The following is a 13,951-nucleotide window of genomic DNA, read 5'->3' on the forward strand; positions in this document are numbered from 1 at the left end:
TCCATGCTCCAACCCTTATTTTTCAGCACCAGATCTTTACCTTAAATGAACTCATCTTGCTGATGTACATATTTTTGTGCCTTCCCCCTATTATTCAGATCAAAATCTTACCATATACTGTGATTCGTCCTTTTCTCTCAGTTTCCCAAAGCCAACCCGTTATCAAGTCTTCTACTAACAGCAACTATCTCGTGACTTCTGGTTTATATCAGTACTGACTCTCTGCTCAGATGTTTTCTGTGGCCCCTCCATGGTGTCTGGGACTTTCTGGTTCCAGTTCACAGCACACAGAAATCAAAAGTAGCTCAGAAATTGTCAACTCTGGATTTCCTTCTACCTAAACAGGCTACAGAGATGGAGGTACTTGGCTGCCCATTGTTAGGCCTTGAAGTTGAAGCCACTGGCTGGTGAACTCACAAGTGTAGATAGGGTGCTATGTGAGGGGCAGGCTTTTCACTAACACCGCAAGGGTCTCTGGCCCAAGTGGAGTTTGATAGTGGCATTTGCTACAAAAGAAAAGAGAAGAAACTATGGAGTTACTTTGATTGAGCACCACCTACCCTCTTAGACTCCACAAAATCAATCATGCATTCAGGGGAGAGAAGTCCACCCAAGTGTCCCCTCCCTTGGCCCTCCTGCTTCCCTGCATTTTCCTCTTCTCAAACCTCTGGAGCTGCAGAGATCAAGTCCCCTCCCCACTTTTCTTCCTGGGTGTATAAGGCATCCCTTGTGTAAAACTCTAATTCAGCTATGCCTGCCTCTTGATTTGTTAATGTGGATATTCAACGAATATATTACCACCCCAGCACCAAATCATTCTCTATAAATACAGTCTTACTACAAAATGTTATTTTAGATATCAGATTTCGGAGTAATACTCGCTTTTGCTTTCATTCCTGCTATAAGTTCCTGTCCCTACCCACATACACTGGCACACGCGTGCACACACACACACACAGAAAATGCATGATATGAAATGTCCAAAGAGGCCATCAGATGCCAAAAAATACATAAAGGACAGGCGCATTTGTATTTGTTTGTTTGTTTGTTTGTTTTTAATTGTAGTTGCTGCTACCCGATCTTTTCTCTCTAGTCTCTAACCCTAAACCTATCACCCTGGATGCCATGTCTCTTAAATGACTCCCTGGTTACTTTCCCTGCAGCTCAGTCCCAGATATGGCAGTTATCTGCTCAAAACACTTTTACTGCCTCCCTCCCTGCAAAATAAATTCAGAACTCTTAGCAATTCCCATCCCTGTATGCATACTCTGTGCCATATGACTTTGCTACTCCTGCCAACAAGAGATGGAATCTGTTTTTCCACCCTTGGAATCTGGCCTTGGTCATATGACTTGCTTTGGTCAATGGAGCATTAGAAAAATGTGACATATCTAAGACTTACAAAGTGTTCGCATATTGGGATTTGCCTTCTCTTGCTACCTTTGGTCTCCTGAGTCAACCCATGAGAAGAAGCCCATGCTTCCATCCTGGAGAATGAGACCTACTAGAGAGTGGAGCAGAGCCATGGGCTCTAGAACCAAGGTCAGCAAACTCCAGTCACAGACCAAATTCAACCTGCTCTGTGTTTTGGTACAGCCTGAGCTAAGAATGTTTTCACAGAAAAACATTAATAATTGATTTGATGATAAGGAGCCCTACATTTGAACCTAATTATGATATTACCCCTTCTCCCAAAAAAGTTCAATTCTCCTTATTAGAAGACCTGTATCACAAAAGAAATTACTCAATTTTTAGTTTACTTTTAATTCTGTCCATTAAAAAAATCTATGGAGGTAGTTCATCTCTTGCTATATATGTACATATGTAATATCATCAATATTTTCTTTTGACTTGCAACATCTGACCCTTTTACTACCTGATCCCATATAGAAGAATTTTGCTGACCCTGCTCTGGAATACCCAGCCTACCAACTACCAGTCCTTTATGAAAGCCATTCTAGAACCCCACCCAGCCACACTGCTGATGTGCTGCAGGAATCAGCTGACTCTGCCAAACCAGCCAACCTACAGAGCCATGAGAAGTAACAGATTCTTGCTACTTGAGATACTAAACTTAGGGGTGGATTGTTATACAGCAAAACCTAACTAATTCATAACATATGCAGAGGATGAAATGGTTAAATAGAATCACCGACTCAATGGACATGAATTTGAGCAAACTCCATGAGATAGTGAAGGACAGGGAAGTCTGGCATGCTGCAGTCCATGGGGTTGCAAAGAGCTGGACATGACTTAGTGACTGAACAACAACATGCAAACTGCTTTATGATCTGACTTAGGACCCTGTATCCACGTCACCTCACCTCTAAACTAGATTCAGAAACTTCAGTTCTATTCAGTTTCACAAACCTACCCTGTCTGCTTAATCTCTAGCCCTCCTTCAGTCTAAAATGTGCTCTTCCCACCCCCCCCCCACTTCTTTTGGACTCTTACTCATAAATGGTGACCTTCACAGGTCTCCTGGTCATACTCAATTTCATGCTGCTTTGATATCTAGAGCAATTTTTCCTACATGATAGGTTCCATGTCAGAGAAGGCACTGGCACCCCACTCCAGTACTCTTGCCTGGAAAATCCCATGGATGGAGGAGCCTGGTAGGCTGAAGTCCATGGGGTCACTAAGAGTCGGACACGACCAAGCGGCTTCCCTTTCACTTTTCACTTTCATGCATTGGAGAAGGAAATGGCAACCCACTCCAGTGTTCTTGCCTGGCGAGTCCCAGGGACTGGGGAGCCTGGTGGGCTGTCGTCAACAGGGTCACACAGAGTCGGACACGACTGAAGTGACTTAGCAGTAGCAGCAGGTTCCATGTTGTTTTCACCATGATGTCTCATCTACCTGACCATAAAAAATGTGTCGTCACTCAGTCGTGTCTGACTCTTTGTGACCCCATGGACTGTAGCCTACGAGGCTCCTCCGTCCGTGGGATTTTCCAGGCAAGAGTACTGGAGTGGGTTGCCATTTCCTTCTCCAGGGGATTTGCCCAACCCAGGGATTGATCCGGGTCTCCTGCATTGCAGGTAGACGCTTTACCCTTAAGCCATATTTATTAAATCATGTCTCCATTCTACTTACACAACTTTCTTGCCCATTAGCCCTGACATATACATATTTGAATCACTCTTGAAGATATCTGTGATGTTTGCTAACCCTCCAAAAATTACGCTCTAAACAATGACACCTTAACATTATTCTTCAGGAGAAGATATTCTTACCAATTTACTTGATAAATTTCTGGTTTGAGTCTATCAAAGGAAATAGATTTGACTTATGCACTACATCTTGATGAACACAAAGCATATTGTTTGTGAGTGGGAGAAGGAGGCAGATTTTACTCTTCACTCTTTTGTGCTCATTGTACTATTTCCTTATGTCCCCAAACATTCTAAATTTTAACTTTTATTTTGGCGTGAAGATGTGTCTCTGTGCTATCTATTTTTAAATGTGGTTTTAGTATAGAGTAACCATGAGTCACCAAGAGGTTTCCTGCCAAGAATGGATCACCTGACTCTCTACCACCTTCCAACGAATGACTCTTCATACTCCATCCCTCTAATACCCCAAATATCTCATCCTCTCTTCTTCCTTTGTCAGGTACAATAACCTCCTTCTTTACATTGAATTTTATATCCCAAAGTAAAAAAATTAGAGTTAACTGGTATATTTTTATATCTGTGAAAATATTTTTGGATATTTCAGTATAAGATGAGGTTCATCACAATTTTTCTATAAAATTTTAAAAAGTCTTATTTGTTTTACTGGTTTTTGACTTAGTTACAGTTTGGGGGGGAAATATGTTCTATCCTTTCATCTTTTTTCCTCTTTCTTTCTTCTCAATCATTCCTTCTTTATTTTTAACAAACATTTAGGATTGACTAATGTACACACTCATTGGAAAAGACTCTGATGCTGGGAGGGATTGGGGGCAGGAGGAAAAGGGGGCAACAGAGGATGAGATGGCTGGATGGCATCACCAACTCGATGGACATGAGTTTGAGTGAACTACGGGAGTTGGTGATGGACAGGGAGGCCTGGCATGCTGCGATTCATGGGGTCGCAAAGAGTTGGACAGGACTGAGCAACTGAACTGAACTGAACTGAATGTATATACAATGACAAAGACCCTTCTCTACGGCTCTCTGTTGCTTTAATGCAGTGGAACTTAGGGGAGCAATTTCCACCACCATCCCCAGGGCACCTGACAAACTCTGGAAATAGTTCGGTTGTCACAATTCAGGGGTGTAGGGGTGGGAGTACTATTGGCAATATAATGAGTAGGGCACAGGGAAGTTGCTAAATTTTCTATAGTGCACAAGGTAGCCCCTGAATCTGACAGTATTTTGTCTGTACCTTTCTCATTGATGACGTCAAGCAACTGAGCACTGATCATGTTACTTTTTCTATAAACCTATTGATCTTTATTGGAAACTTGGGAAATCTCTCAGTCTCATTGGACCTCAACTTTGTCACCTGCATAATAAAGGTGACTGTGTGATACCTCTAATACTCCCCCAGCTCCCCTCTTTTGATTCCCTCCTTGTCAATCATATGTGGTCCTTGTCCCCACATACCAGTATGCAAATGAAGTCATACCTCCGAAGGACTCTTGTTCTAACTTGTCACACCAGCACCCACCATCATCCGTTAAAATTCTTTTCATACTAACTATAGAGCTCTGGCTCAGTTTTGGGGGGAAATTGAAAAAAACTCAAAGCAATGACTAAGAAGTTATTGATAGACACATAGAGATTACAGTGGTTTAAATATGAAATATCCCAAGTGGTTACAAATATCAAGAGAAGAGGGCTACATCTCTATTTCATCCTACATTTTTAGTCCCTTAATCCAAGTGGAATTTAAAACACTGTCCTACCACTTATCCCTGTAATCTGTCTTCTCAGAATGGTTTTCTGAACCTTGGAAACAACCTACATATTATGTAAATAATGAGGTGTCATATCATAAAAAGTGAGATAATTATATACTATTTTAAAGACATAACTAAATTGTTTACATTTTTTAATCAAAGTAGCAACATATTTCAGCTCTATGTTTAGTCAAAATAGAGATTTGGGAAATAGGGGCTTTTTATAGCTTGTCAGTCTATTTTTATTTTTTTAATAAATCATTCCATGATTAACCAGATAGTCTGTTTCAATTAACTTCACCTCACAGTGTTCTTTAGAGACTCTAATTACACCTTAGATTACCATTCAGAACACCTGCTCTTGTGGGTTTCAGTAATTTCAGCCTTGAATATTTTGACACAAAGAGCTATAATCATTGAGAATTTTATGGTTTTTTAAAAGTATTCTGTGCCCCACCTTACTAGCTAACTACAACCTACTTTGTATGCCATGACTTTTTGCTTACTGAAGCTACTGTCTTTTATCTTTCATCTTGACTCACTAATTTAGGGAAATGTGGATACTTAGCATGAAAACTATGAGCGTCTAGTGGCCCCACTCTCAGCTTATATGACATATAACAGATCACTACCATACTGGAAAACAAAAAAAGAGAGATCTGAGCATTAAATTCCTAGAGAGCCCATTCTCTTATCTAATGACATCATTAGGCAAGATGTGTCAAGCTTTCAATGGGATAAAGAATACCACACCCACAATGACGTGTTTATTCCAATGTAGGTAATTTAAGTGTCTATATATAGTTTGCACACACATCTTGTGTATTTACCCAGCCTAATGGCCAGTGGTAACAATCAGAAGTCAATTGCACATACAACTCTCTATTATGATTAAATGTCCCCTATCAAATCTCTTTCATAACTGACATATGCTAAGATTCACATTTTTAACCCTCACTGTTAGCATGTGGAAGACAAATTAGAAATGTGGGATATGGCAGAATTAATTTTCTTTGGTGGCTCTGAACAAGTTTGGTGGGCATATATCTTGCTGTGCTATGCTTAGTTGTTCAATCATGTCCAACTCTTTGTGACCTTATGCACTGTAACCCACCAGGCTCCCCCATCAATGGGGATTCTCCAGGCAAGAATACTGCAATGGGCTGTCATGCCCTCCTCCAAGAGATCTTCCCAACCCAGAGATCAAACCCAGGTCTCCCACACTGCAGCCAGATTCCTTAGCATCTGAGCCAAGAGGAAAGCCCAAGAACACTGGAGTAGGTCGCCTATCCCTTCTTAAGTGTTTATTCCCAACCCAGGGCTTATTTCCAACCAAGGAATCAAATTGGGGTCCCCTGCATTGAAGGCAGATTCTTTACTAAGGAAGGTACCAGGGCATATTCCCTGAGCTACCAGGGAAGCCTGGACATATATCTTAAGCCATCTTATTTCACCTGGAAAGCTATACTCACCATTCTGGGCTCTAAGAAAATAGGCCCAACTTCAAACAGACAAGCTGTTCATCAGAATTGATGATTTATTGCTCTTTTGTAATTAATCAGATGTGAATATATTTTAACATCACTCCTACCTATCCCACCAATACTCCAACTTTCTTGTCCCCAATTATTTTTTATTGCAAAGTCCAATATACATCTAATCACTACAAATTTCAGTTGATAAACTAGGATATTTGCTTATGCTAGTCTTAAAACTGAAATTATGCAAGTAGTATAATCAAAAGAAAAGGTTTTGAATTTTATGTCCAAGTGTAATATGAAAATAGCCAACACTAAAAGTAATATCAGATGGGAAATTATGCAGGCATTGTAGGTCATGAATCCAAAACTTGAAATTTCCATTACAGCAACTTCTATATCAGTAGATTACATCTTGTAAAACTACTTGCTATGATCTAATAGCACATTAGAAGTGTGTGCTACCACTTGACCTAGATTTTACTACTGAGGGCAGCAAATGTTAAATGAAATGACTTCTCTTGTCTGCATTCTCTCTCCTCCCCTGCCACAGACAACATCAAAACAGACTTAGTTTTTATTTTACTTCTCTTTGACTAGGTCCACATCTTTTTGGCCTAACTAGTAAACATTTACTTTATTTTTATTTTTTGAGATACAAGCTATATCTCAACCCAGAGACCATCCATTTCAGTGCCAAAAGCAGGAGTAACAGCATTTACTACAATTAAATCCCAATAGTACTCAAGCTTTGAATTAAGATGCTACCCTTGACCTTTGGGAGAGGTGATTGCCATTAGGTTTATTAGAGTAGCTCTGAAGCATGTTAGAAAAGTGTTTTTTCTTAAGTGCAAGATGGATGGGAGTTCAGATGTAATCAAGGGTAGGTTCATTTAGCCCAGCTGTACCACTGAGATTTTGACCCAAGACTTAAGAGTCAGAGATTCATCAAATTTAAGAGCCAGAACAAACATTGAGAGGATCTCCTCCTCGCTGAAAAATAAATAAATAAATTCCATAAAGATGAAGCAGATGCAAGAATTGACTGCTATAAGGAAACTCATCCTACACCAAAAAAGCCAACAATGTTTGGTACTAACGAAAGGGGATCAGAGAGAAAACGATACAAACCACTGCTTTCTGTGCTGCCTCCATCTTTGTCAAAGGCAATAATCTCAAAAGAGAAACTGTGCCTAGAAGATACTTTCCAGGAAAAATCAATTTCTCTAGTGTTTCAGTTTCAAGAGTTCTTTATTATTCACTCACATCTCCCACCACAATAGTCATTTCTCAGGGGAGGACTAAGTAATAAAGTGAAGCCTCCTTTAGACTGCTGTAAGGACCAGAATGGTGTTTGTATCACTTGGCAGAAATAAGTGGAATAATCACCAGGTTTTGAACCATTTGAAGGGAGCCTTCCTAGGAGATGGCGAAAATAGCATAGTAACTAACTCTCTATGTCTATTACTGCTGGTGGGCACAGGCTCCAGTCCAATAACAGTGGAAATGATCTGTATCCTTGAAGACATAACCTCAATAACACCCTTTTCTCCCCACCTTTCCTTCTCTTCCATGTACATCTCAAAAATGGAGTCTCTTTCACATCTTCCATTGATAAAACATTTTCATTTTTCGTGCTTAGTGGCTCAGTCATGTCCGACTCTTTGCTACCCTTTGGGCCGTAGCCTACCAGACTCCTCTGTCCATGGGATTTTCCAGGCAAGAATATTGGAATGGGTTGCCATTTCCTCCTCCAGGGGATCTTCCTGACCCAGGGATTAACTGCTGTTTAGACTAGAATTAATATCTGGATTGGTAGGGAAGGGAAAAAAAAACAGACAGCTTGCATTATCTCCCAGGTTAGCTGCAGATGGGCTGGGCATCTGAAAGTAGGGGATGGATTTTTTTTTTTTTTTTTTTTTTAAGAAACCGGAGAAAGGTGGACCCCTGCGGTCTTAGTTCTATTGTCCTATCACAAGTCAAAATTTACCAGAGTTTTGGGGACCAAGTCCACTTTTTATGCTTATTTTAAATTTCAAAAAGAAAAGATTGTTAAAGAAAAATCTCTATGTACTCTTTTAATTATTCAAAATATGAAGTCAACTTAGTATATTTCATCACACATCTGTCCAGGACCAACAATGGGCAAGGAGATAAGATGTTGTGGTTGAAAGGGCATAAGACTTGTAAACAGCAAGCTGGGAACTTGAATCCCAAGTTAGCCAAATGCTGGCTATTTATACTTGGGTTCTCACCTATACCTTGGAGTTTCTCTTTCATTATCTTTGAAATGAAAACAAGTCTTCCCTGGTGGCTCAGAGGTAAAGAATCTGCCTGCAAAGAGAGAGACCTGGGTTCAATCCCTGGGTCAGGAAGATCCCCTGGAGAAGAAAATGGCTACCCACCACAGTACTGTTGCCTGGAAAATTCCATGGACAGAGGAGCCTGGTGGGCTATAGTCCATGGAGTCACAAAGAGTCGGACATGACTGGGCAACTTCACTTTCATACTTGGGTTCTCATATATACTTTGGAGCGCCTCTTTAATTACCTTTAAAAAGAATTATGGAATTGTTCTGAACATCAAATGAGGTGAATACGTGCAGAGATCTTAAGAATGTCAGTTATGACCATTTTACTCTCAATTATATCTTCTCACCCCACCCAAGAGTGATACTGAATTGGGCAGGTACACCTTGATTGAGAAGCATTTTAAATGAGCACCATTCCTTAATGATCTAGAGAAGGGGATATGTGAAGACTTTTTCTTAAGTCAGCCCCCACATTCTCCAGTAAGCCTTCACTTTATTTCAAGTGTTTTTTAATCTTTAATCCTCTTATACAGGCAACTGGTGTTCCATCGATGGATAGGGATAGGGCCTTATGAATTTTTCCTGACCTGGAATGAAAACATCCATTAAGGAGAAAAAATTCCAACCAGTATATTATGTTTATGATTTAATTTGCCAGGGAAAACAGAATGATTTGTATTTTCTCAGTGGATCCAACTTCTTCTTGTTACTCACTATTAATTTTTTTATGAGTAGGAAGCTGACATTTAGGTATATTCTGAACATTGGCTGACATTATTCAAGAGTTTTCAACAAACTAAAACCTTCTCCTTTGTTTAATTATACACTTATCTTATTACTCTCAAACCTATTTCTAGTTGATAAATTGTCCTGAAACCATTGTTGTTATGGGGGAGGAGGTAAGTGGGAGTTGGGAGGTGGGGCAGGGGATGTGATTAAGAAAATAGAGCTACCAAACAGTTATTGGTCCTGAGCACGTGGACCAGCATGCCTATTCTTGTAAATAACAACTTTTTGAGTTCAGAGACTTGACTGGAAATCTCTTTTATCTTTAAGGACAAAGATTGCAGGTTCTATGTTTATTTTGCTTCCCATTGGATCATTGGCTTAGTTCAATTTGTTTTTGTTTTCACGTCTTTTACTGTAGTGAACACAAGACCAGGAGTGACTGTGGCTCAGATCATGAACTCCGTATTGCCAAACTCAGACTTAAATTGAAGAAAGTAGGGAAAACCACTAGACCATTCATTTATGACCTAAATCAAATCCCTTATGATTATACAGTGGAAGTGAGAAATAGATTCAAGGGATTAGATTTGGTAGACAAAGTGCCTGAAGAACTATGGACTGAGGTTCATAACATTGTACAGGAGACAGGGATCAAGACCATTCCCAATAAAAAGAAATGCAAAAATGCAAATGGCTGTCTGAGGAGGCCTTACAAATAGCTGAGAAAAGAAAAGATGCAAAAGGCAAAGGAGAAAAGGAAAGATATACCCGTTCGAATGCAGAGTTTCAAAGAATAGCAAGGAGAGATAAGAAAGCCTTCCTCAGCGATCAGTGCAAAGAAATAGAGGAAAACAATACAATGGGAAAGACTAAAGATCTCTTCAAAAAAATTAGAGATACCAAGGTAAAATTTCATGCAAAGATAGGCTCAATAAAGGAGAGAAATAGTGTGGATCTAACAGAAGCAGAAGATATTAAGAAGAGGTGACAAGAAAACACAGAACTGTACAAAAAAGATCTTCACGAACCAAATAGTCACAATGGTGTGATCATTCACCTAGAGCCAGACAACCTAGAATGATGAGTCAAGTGTGGGCTTTAGGAAACATCACTATGAACAAAGTCAGTGGAGGTGATGGAATTCCAGTTGAGCTATTCCAAATCCTAAAAGATGGTGCTGTGAAAGTGCTGCACTCAATATGCCAGCAAATTTGGAAAACTCAGCAGTGGCCACAGGACTGGAAAAGGTTAGTTTTTGTTCCAATTCAGAAAAAAGGCAATGCCAAAGAATGCTTAAACTACCACACAATTTCACTCATCTCACACACTAACAAAATAATGCTCAAAATTCTCCAAGCCAAGCTTCAATAGTACATGATTCATGAACTTCCAGATGTTCAAGCTGGATTTACAAAAGGCCGGGGAATCAGAGATCAAATTGCCAACATCCATTGGATCATCAAAAAAGCAGTGAGTTCTAGAAAAAATATGCTTCTGCTTCATTGACTATGCCAAAGCCTTTGACTGTGTGGATCACAACAAAGTGTGGAAATTTCTTCAAGACATGGGAATACCAGACCATTTGACCTGCCTCCTGAGAAATCTATATGCAGGTCAAGAAGCAACAGTTAGAACTGGACATGGAATAACGGACTGGTTCCAAATCCGGAAAGGAGTACATCAGGCTGTATACTGTCTCCCTCCTTATTTAACTTACGTGCAGAGTTCATCATGAGAAACTCTGGATGAAGCGCAAGCTGGAATCCTATTCCCAGGAGAAATATCAATAACCTCAGATATGCAGATGACACCACCCTTATGGCAGACAGTGAAGAGGAACTAAAAAGCCTCGATGAAAGTGAAAGAGGAGAGTGAAAAAGTTGGCTTAAAGTGCAACATTCAGAAAACAAAGATCATGGCATCCAGTCCCATCACTTCATGGCAAATAGATGGGGAAACAGTGGAAACCGTGGCTGACTTTATTTATTTGGTCTCCAAAATCACTACAGATGGCAGCTGGAGCCATGAAATTAAAAGATGCTTACTCCTTAGAAGAAAAGTTATGACCAACCTAGAAAGCATGTTACAAAGCAGAGATGTTGCTTTGCCAACAAAGGTCCGTCTAGTCAAAGCTATGGATTTTCTAGTAGTCATGTATGGACGTGAAAGTTGGACTATAAAGAAAGCTGAGTGCTGAAGAATTGATGCTTTTGAACTGTGGTGTTGGAGAAGACTCTTGAGAGTCCCTTGGACTGCAAGGAGATCCAGTCAGTCCATCCTAAATGAAATCAGTCTTGAATATTCATGGGAAGGACTGATGCTGAAGCTGAAACTCTAATACTTTGGCCACCTGATGCAAAGAGCTGACTCATTTGAAAAGACCCTAATGCTGGGAAAGATAGAAGGCAGGAGGAGAAGAGGATGACAGAGGATGAGATAATTGAATGGCATCACTGACTCAATGGACATGAGTTTGAGTAAGCTCTGGAAATTGGTAAGGGACAGGGAAGCCTGGTGTGCTTCAGTCCGTGGTGTCGCAAAGAGTCAGACGTGACTGAGCAACTGAACTGAACTGTAGTGAAATACAAGTGTAAATCTTTGGGAACTTAACCATTAATTCCTATTTTTAATTATTCTTAAAAGAAAAGTAATTCTAAAAAGCCGTTTGCCTTGATATCTGCTATGCATATCCTAAAGCTATTTCCACAGCTTCATTTCTCCTTACTGCTATAAGTTTTAAATGGGAACTGTATTGAGTCTATTCCCTACTGACTATATTCTGGTATATTAATTAAAAAGCAGAGTGTATTAATCATATTTTTAAAATGTTTATATATTTTATAATGCTTTGACATCTTGGTGGTTTATGGACTAGGGAAGGAACTAACCCTACAAAGGTCAGCTAATTCCTAGAGATAGCAAACAACTTACCTTGAGCAAGACCTTGATTAACTTAACCATCAAAGTGATGGACAGGGAGGCCTGGCATGTTGCAGTTCATGGTGTCGCAAAGAGTCGGACATGACTGAGCAACTGAACTGACTGACTGACACACCCTAATCTTGTCAGCAATTGTTACTGCCTTGATCCTTATCCCATACCTCCTCTTCTCCCTATCTATCCCCCAGGGAAGGTGGCAAGTTCTTGAAACTTGGCCTACAGTGTTCCCCTTTTGCCTGGCAAAGAAATAAAGCCACTCTTTCCTTCTCCATTACTCTGTCTCCATATTTCTGTTTAGCATCAGTGCACAGAGAGGAGCCGATATTTTGGCAACAACTTGAAATGTGTGTGTGTGCTGAGTCTTTCAGTCATGTCCAACATTTGTGACCCAGGGACTGCAGCCCACTAGGCTCCTCTGTCCATGGAATTCTCCAAGCAAGAATACTGGAAAGAAAGTGAAAGTGAAGTTGCTCAGTCATGTCCAGCTCTTTGCAACCCCATGGACTGTAGCCTACCAGGCTTCTCCCTCCATGGGATTTTCCAAGCAAGAGGACTGGAGTGTGTTGCCATTTCCTTCTCCAGGGGATCTTCCCCAACCAGGGATGGAACCCGGGTCTCCCACATTGTAGGCTGACGCTTTACCTTCTGAGCCACCAGGGAAGCCCTTAAGTGAGTGAATTACAACCTAAATCAGCTATTTATTCTGACCTGGTGGCTCAGAGGGTAAAGCGTCTGCCTGCATTGCAGGAGACCTGGGTTCGATCCCTGGGTCGGGAAGATCCCCTGGAGAAGGAAATGGCAACCCACTCCAGTATTCTTGCCTGGAGAATCCCATGGGTGGAGAAGCCTGGTGGGCTACAGTCCACGGGGTCGCAAAGAGTTGGACACAACTGAGAGACTTCCCTTTCACTTTCATATATAAAAAAAAGGAGGAGGATGGAAGCAACACAAATTACTGTGAGTGGCCCTTGACTGCGTGGGTACCACCCAAGTTCTCCAGTTGACTCCAGCATTAGACTCAGCTGCAGACACCATCCGGGAACCAAAGCTGCTCTTTCCATCACACCAGGAGGGAAACTTCTTTGTTACTGGGGCACAGAGAGAACCCAAGTCTGGCCTTCAGGCACCTCTTCTGCCAGGCTCCAAGCAGAAGGCTTAGCCTGAGTTGTGTTCTTCATCTTCTTCTCCTTCAGGTTAATGGTGGTAAAATGAGGCAAAGGAAGAGCCTAGAACTTGGGCACCTTCCCTTTCTGTAGTTGTTTTAGTTTCTTCTCCTCTGTAAGTGACTTTTTTTTTTTCTTCTTTACACTTTATTTTTTTTTATTTTTTTTTTAATTTTAAAATCTTTAATTCTTACATGCGTTCCCAAACATGAACCCCCCTCCCACCTCCCTCCCCATAACATCTCTCTGGGTCATCCCCATGCACCAGCCACAAGCATGCTGTATCCTGCGTCAGACATAGACTGGCGATTCGATTCTGTAAGTGATTTTTTTGAATCAAAAGAAAAGGACCTATTTCCACAGCTCTCCTCAGTGGGATTTTGGGCTTAAAAGGTTTTCTATCATGGGGCAGTTGTTGAGCTCTTATCACTCCTGACTGCTC

The 13,951-nt window shown here is 40.7% G+C and overlaps 1 non-coding gene across 1 annotated transcript; it reads left to right on the forward strand.

Annotated features, from left to right (window-relative positions):
* Window positions 1-367: 367 nt before the first annotated feature.
* Window positions 368-514, forward strand: LOC138438453 (small nucleolar RNA SNORA62/SNORA6 family). Its single transcript, XR_011256383.1, has one exon. It is a non-coding gene; the product is annotated as a small nucleolar RNA SNORA62/SNORA6 family (small nucleolar RNA).
* Window positions 515-13,951: the final 13,437 nt, after the last annotated feature.

Source organism: Ovis canadensis, chromosome 3, assembly GCF_042477335.2.
Source record: "Ovis canadensis isolate MfBH-ARS-UI-01 breed Bighorn chromosome 3, ARS-UI_OviCan_v2, whole genome shotgun sequence".
Lineage (NCBI taxonomy): Eukaryota > Metazoa > Chordata > Mammalia > Artiodactyla > Bovidae > Ovis > Ovis canadensis.